This window comes from Mus pahari, chromosome 11 (assembly GCF_900095145.1).
Source record: "Mus pahari chromosome 11, PAHARI_EIJ_v1.1, whole genome shotgun sequence".
Lineage (NCBI taxonomy): Eukaryota > Metazoa > Chordata > Mammalia > Rodentia > Muridae > Mus > Mus pahari.
In genome coordinates, this window is record NC_034600.1 from 29,797,411 (window position 1) to 29,804,171 (window position 6,761).

Sequence of the window (6,761 nt, forward strand, 5' to 3'; positions counted from 1 at the left end):
TATACAGAGAAACCCTGTCTAAAAAAAAAAAAAAAAAAAAAAAAAATTACTTTTACTTTTTAAAGTGTGTGTGTGTGTGTGTGGTGTTATGTGCATGTAGTGCCCACAGCGGCCTGAGGTGTTAGATCTACCAGAGTCACAGATGGTTGTGAGCCACCCAACTTGGGCACTGGGCACCGTGCGTGTTTTAACTTTTCCCCCAAACTCCCAGATTCTCCTCTGATGCCGCCTTGCCCAATCCAACAGCCCAGCTCCGCAGGAGATGCTGCCGGAATCCCCCAGGGCATTTTTTAATTTCTCCTCAACCCAGGAGACATGGGTAGAGGTTGACTGCCCAGCAAGTTAGAATTTAAGGTTCAGGCTAGGTACCTCAAGTGATCCTTACACAAAGGCAACCCTTTGCAGTCATTTTACAGCCTGGGTGGTGCTGTTGATCTCAGGTGGCTGATAGCAGCTCTGCCTGAGCGCCTGGTAGCCAGGACTCTGGAATGCAAGCATTCGTTTCAGGAAGAAAGATTGCCTGGAGCACTTGTGGTTTTATTGAGGACAACATTTCTGCACTTTGTCAGGGGAGAGACACCCTCAACAACCGCCCCCCCCCCCCCCGCCTTCCCCCTACACACACACATATAGTGGCTTCTGCACTGAGGGTTAGAAGAAACCAATTTGTTGCAGAGCCTGAAGGTAAAATGGTGGTTTCCTGGCATCTTGTTCAACTCTATGCTGCCTACTGGACCCCAAAGAATGGATGACTTCTTCCCAGCATATAAAACGGGGATCAGATAGTCTGAATATTGATATCGCCTTTGCCACCTTACTAATTGCAGGTCTAGGGCAAGTAACATGTTCCCTGTGCTTCTCAGCCCTCCTCCACCTGATGGGAATAACAAGACCTACCAGAAAAGCTAAGTTTACGCCAGGTGGAGGCCGTCAACAAATGGCTTTCTTGTTCAGCTCTCTGGTTACTCAGGAGAGATGAGGATGCTCCCTGGGATGAAATGAGATCATGGTGATTCTAATGTCCTGGTGGCAGTGGTTTGAGCTAATTCCTACTGCAGCCCTCCCTGTCCCTTCCGGGGTGGATCAAAAGGTATGCCTCAGGTGGCTGCAGAGACCGGCATGTCTACACAGTCACCCTGTGCTATCTGTCCCGTGTCTCCGCCTCTGTGCTATCTACATTTATAGCACCTGTAAAAGGTGTCCAGCTGCTGCTGGTTCCCCCACCCCCACCCCCCCAGAGGGACTTGTGACCTTCCAGAGGTGATCTTCCAGCCAGGCCATGGCCAGGGCTCAGGCTCTACCTGCCCCACTTCTCCCTGGTCCTTCCCTGTTGGTTGCAACCCAGTCTCTGGATTCTCTGTCCAGCCCCTCCACCCCTTGGTGGCCACTGTTGACTCCAAGATGAAGTCAAATCAGTTTACTATGCTCTGAAATTACAGCCCAGTAAAGTAAAGCCAGCCTTACCCTGGTTCCTGCCTCCTTTAGAGAGACCGTGGGCAATGGGCTGGCCGATAGAATCCCTCTGATTTTACCTGTGTAGATAACTTGCCTATTTTAGGATCAGACAGCGCTTGTGTGAGGCGCTTAGGAATAGCTCTCACCATGGCCTGCCCCAAAGACCTAGGTGGGAGGCCCTACCTTCCCAAAGGGCTGCACAATACAGGTCACAGGGCTGGTGGGTTCAGGGCTCTTCCCAGGTGTGGTTGGAAACCCTCAACTTCTCCACAGTAACTTCTGGCCTAAAAAAAAAAAAAAAAAATTTCTTTTAAAGTAATAAGAGTCTAACACCTGAGATCCGGGAGGGTTTGATAAATAAGAAAGCAGCTTGGCAGGAAACCAGCCTCTGAGTGCCCCACATTTTAACAAAAGGCTTTTTGTGGAAGCCACAGACTCCAGTTAGAGCTGGGGCTGGAGCCTTTCTTTCTCACATCAGCAAGAAGGGTTTGTTTTTTGACCTCGCTCTTAAGGTTGGTGAGAGACATAAGAGTCCGCAGAGAGGGACCAGATGTCCTGTGTGACAATAAATTCTCACAGTAGCTCCCTCTACCCATGGCCAGCTGAGGCTGGTCCCCTGCAGAGGTGTGAATGTCTTGGGTGTGTGCTCAGAGTCCTAGGAAGTGGGTACAGCTGGGATGGTCCTGTCCAGCAGGTGTAGGCAGGTGGCCACCTGTTATGTGCCTCCCAGATTCAGTGCTCTGTCCGGGACCCTCTGCCCCCACCCGGAAGCAGCCATGACTATTAACTAGCTTTGAGTCAGACGAGGACAAACTAACAGACTCCCATTCATCCTTTACAATTCCGGCTGCGTGCTCTTTCCCAGTGAGGCCTTCTAATCTAAAGAGCCCTGGAACCTCTGCCACCTGTGACTTTGTATTTGCAGATGAACATCTGTTTTACACTCACCAGAGCTGTGATTGTTTATTATCCGGTTCACAGCTACCCCCACACACCCCCGTGGGGTCACCTCCTGCCCTTCCTATCACCATCGCCATTAGTGTTCTGGAGCTTCTTGGTATCTAGCATCTGGCTGGTCCCTGTCACTCCAAATCCCACCTTCATCCTGCTCCTCTTGGGACTCTATATGGTGGCCCGCCAGGAACCCAAGCCTTGTTATCCAAATCCTCAGTGTGCCTCAGCTACTACCATGTGCCTGGTCAGCCAGGACCAGTGGTGCCATACAGCTTCTCCTACCAAACGGAGGCTGCCCCAGCATCAGCCTGGCGCCCCGGCATCAGCCTGGCGCCCCGCATACCCAGCCATTCCCGATGCCTCTGCTGCCCCGCATTTACGAGCACCTCTCTGTTGCTTCGCCTTCAGTTGCCTCTCATCTAGTTCGCAGCCCATTCTATGGCCCATCAGTTCAAGCTTTTTTCCTCGTGGAGTAGCATTGGCTCTGTGGCCTACCAGCTCAGGACAATGGGACACACTAACTTTTGGTCTATGTCTTCCGGTTCCCATCTGGTATAGTCATTTCCGGGCTATGTTGGTTAGCTTTCCGATGCTACGTCAAAATGCTCGAAACAAACAACAGAGCAGAGACTGGTTCAGGTTCAGTGGTTCATCCCTGATCACTTGGCCGGCGCCTGAGGCAAAGCTGACCGTCTGTGGAATGTGCGGTTTGGACCAAAGCAAAGACGGGAAGGGGGAGGGGCCACATCCTCAGCATCGCTTTGAAGGGCCTATCTCTAGGACTCACTTTCTTCTTCTAGGCCACACCTCCTGAGAGCTGGACCACTTTCTAATGGTACCACAGGCTGGCCACCAAGCCCACCGAGCTTTAGTACATGGTCTCAAAAGTCTACCGTCACTTTGGGGAATCCGAGTCTTCTCAGACGAAGCGGAGCCTCAACAGTGTCTGGTCACACAACCCCCAGCTGCCGCTGGACCCGTGGATGGTTGTGAAGCCCACCAAGCCCTTTCCTGTGCCCAGGTGACCTAGCTGGCTCCCTTCAGCAGCAAGGCTCTCCGAGCTAGACAACAAGCAGGTGAACCTCAGCCAAGCGTACTGTACCTGTCATGCCCCTGGCCTGGATCCCAGGCTGCTCCTCGATTTGCTGTCACCTGCTCGTCTCCAAGCACAATAGCTGCCAACCACAGCTGGTGACTTCAGGTCTTAACCTCCTGGCAGGCAGCGCATCCCCACCCCCATGGCAGCTAGCCCCATCCCCCAGCATGGTGACTAGACAGCATGTCCACAATCTTGTCTTCCATCCTATCATGAGTTCTTCCTTAAGAGCTTTTGATATTTCTTGCAAGGGGCCTAAGTGGGAACTGCCTCTATGCATCCACGGGGCTTCTGTCGGGTTAGCAAGCTTCTTGTGTAATCCGATAGTAAATGCTCTGGGCTTTGTAGGCATCTGAACATTTGGTTTCTGACACAGCTACTTCACTCTGCTGCCATAGCTGGAGAGCAGTCCTAGACACAGGCCGGGTATCAACAAACGAGCAAGGCCATGGGCCCATCCAGCTGTAGTCATGGGCACTGAAGTTGGAGTTTCACAGTCTTCACATCACAGAATATACTTTTCTTTAAGTACACAATTGTTCTTAGGTCCTGTGACCATACCAAAAAGCAGATGGCAGCCCAGATTTGACCCTTGGACTGTGGTTTGCTCACTCCTGCACTAATTGTTAGACTTTTAAAATGAAGTATTGAAAGTTAGACTTTTAAAAGGAACTGGAAAGATGCTACAGTAGTTAAGAACATTTGCTGGTTTTCCAGAGAACCCAAGTTCAGTTTCCAGAACCTATATCAGGTGGCTCACAACCATCTTCAACAGTCCCAGTACCCCTTTCAGCTCCCCTAAAGGTACTTTCACACACACACACACACACACACACACACACACACCACTTAAAAGGGAAAGGGATGGGTCCAGGGAGATGGTAATATAAAAACCACCAAAACCCACCTACCCACCTACTAGCTCCCCTAGTGCCTTCTGTCTGAATTGACAGCTCAGAGCTCAGAGCTGTGAAGGCTCACGGCTTCCAACAAAAGAAGGCTTGGACACTACATTGCAGCTACTCTTTGTCAATTTTGGGGCCTTAACATAGTAGCAGTCACTTGCTTCTCAGTCACAGGCCAGGTGTCTGTGCTGTTCCCAACTGCAGGAAGCATTCACACACAGTTTAGGGGAACTTTGTGAACAGAGGCTGCTAGACTCCAAAAGGTGAGCGTCTCTACCTCCACTGCTTGAGATCAGGTGATCAATGCCACCTCTATTGCTTCCCCATCCCTGACTTAAAGAGACAGTGTTCTTTCTCCACTCTTCCACTCCTCTACCTTCCCTTTAGAAAGCTGTGCACTGGGCTGGTGAGATGGCTCAGTGGGTAAGAGCACCCAACTGCTCTTCTGAAGGTCCTGAGTTCAAATCCCAGCAACCACATGGTGGCTCACAACCATCTGTAAGGAGATCTGACTTCCTCTTCTGAAGTGGCTGAAGACAGCTACAGTGTACTTACATATAATAAATAAATAAATCTTTAAAAAAGAAAGAAAGAAAGCTGTGCACTAAAACCTCAGACATGAAAAAGGTATGTCTACACGGGAAAGGTTAGAATTTGGTGATGGTTGTCATGGTGGTTATACAAGTCCAATAAAAAGCCCGAGCTGAGAGAAAGTACCCAAGGAACTGAAGAGGGCTGCAACCCTGTAGGTGGAACAACAATATGAACTAACCAGTACCCCCTGAGTTTGTGTCTCTAGCTGCATATGTAGCAGAAGATGGCCTAATCGGCCATCATTGGGAAGAGAGGCCCCTTGGTCTTGCAAACTTTATATGACCCAGCACAAGGCAAGGCCTGGGCCAAGTAGTGGGAGTGGGTGGGTAGGGGAGCAGAGGTGGGGGGAGGGGTATAGGAAACTTTCGGGATAGCATTTGAAATGTAAATAAAAAAAAAAAAAAAAAAAAAGACCAAGCTGTCTAGAATCTACTGGTCCTTCAGATCCACAGCACATAGATGGCCTGCAACAATTAAGACAGTCACTGGGGAAAAGCAGCCTCCCAGGCATGAAGGTATAGCTCAGTCAAAGATGCTTGCTTAACGCGCATGAGAACTTGGACTTGCTCCTTATACAGAAAAGTGAAAAGAGGAGAAGAGAGGAGAGAATAGAAAAAGAAAAGAAAGGAAAAGGAAAAAGAAAAAGGAAAAGGAAAAAGAAAAAGAAAAAGAAAAAGAAAAAGAAAAAGAAAAAGAAAAAGAAAAAGAAAACCCAGCAAATCCCAGTAGAGTGGAAGCTACTTCCATTCTCGCCACGGGATTAGGTTCAGTGTCCAATTACCAACCACAAAAATCTCAGGGCGTACAAAGAACAGAGTACAGACAATTCAAAGGAAAACTAAACAAATCAATCAAGACTCCCTCTGGAAAAAGCCCAGAGTCAAATCTCCTATATCCGTGGTTCTCAGCCTGTGGGTCGTGCGTGACACAAGGGCCACCCAAGACCATCAGAAAATACAGATTCATACAATATGATCCATAATAGTAGCAAAATTACAGTTATGAAGTAACAAGGAAGTACTTTTATGGCTGGAGGTCACCACTGCATTGAGGGGTCGAAGCATCAAGAAGGTTGAGGACCACTACGTTAGATGCAGGCGCTCACAGGACTTCATCTTCAAGAAAGATGTAGAGAAAGTCAAGAAAACACTGTAGGCACAAAACAAGAAGCCTAAAAGAAATGTGGGAACTGAACAGTGTAGTCACGAGAATGAAATTTGAGCAGGCAAATGAAGCATGGGTAAACTGGGAAACAGGACCAGGGGACAGAATCCTGGGTAACAGAGAGACAGCAGCACAGTCTAAGGGACACCAGCCATCACACACATCGTAGGAGGCTGGGAAACAGGAACAGAGAATCTGTAGGGAAAAAACAAACAAACAAACAAACAAACAACCCCAATTCCCAGAAAACTGTCAAGTTTGATGAATAAAGATTTTCATATTTGGTAAACTCTTAAGTCAGAAGAATCCAAAACAATCCATTGAGAGTCATTACAATCAAACTTTTTTTTCTTTTCTTTTCTCCACACAACACTTTGATTGATTCTCTTCAAGTTTCATATCATATACCCCAATCATAATCCCTTCCCAGTCCTTTCATGTCTGCCCCCCTTTGTGACTTCTCCCTCCCAAAAAAGAAGTCAAAAAATAAAAATAATAATTAAAAAAGGTCAATTTGTGTTATCTATATACTCACTGGAGCGTGGTCAAAATCTCCCGCAGCCTGCCCCTTAAACAGAACTCAGTCCCTCCCC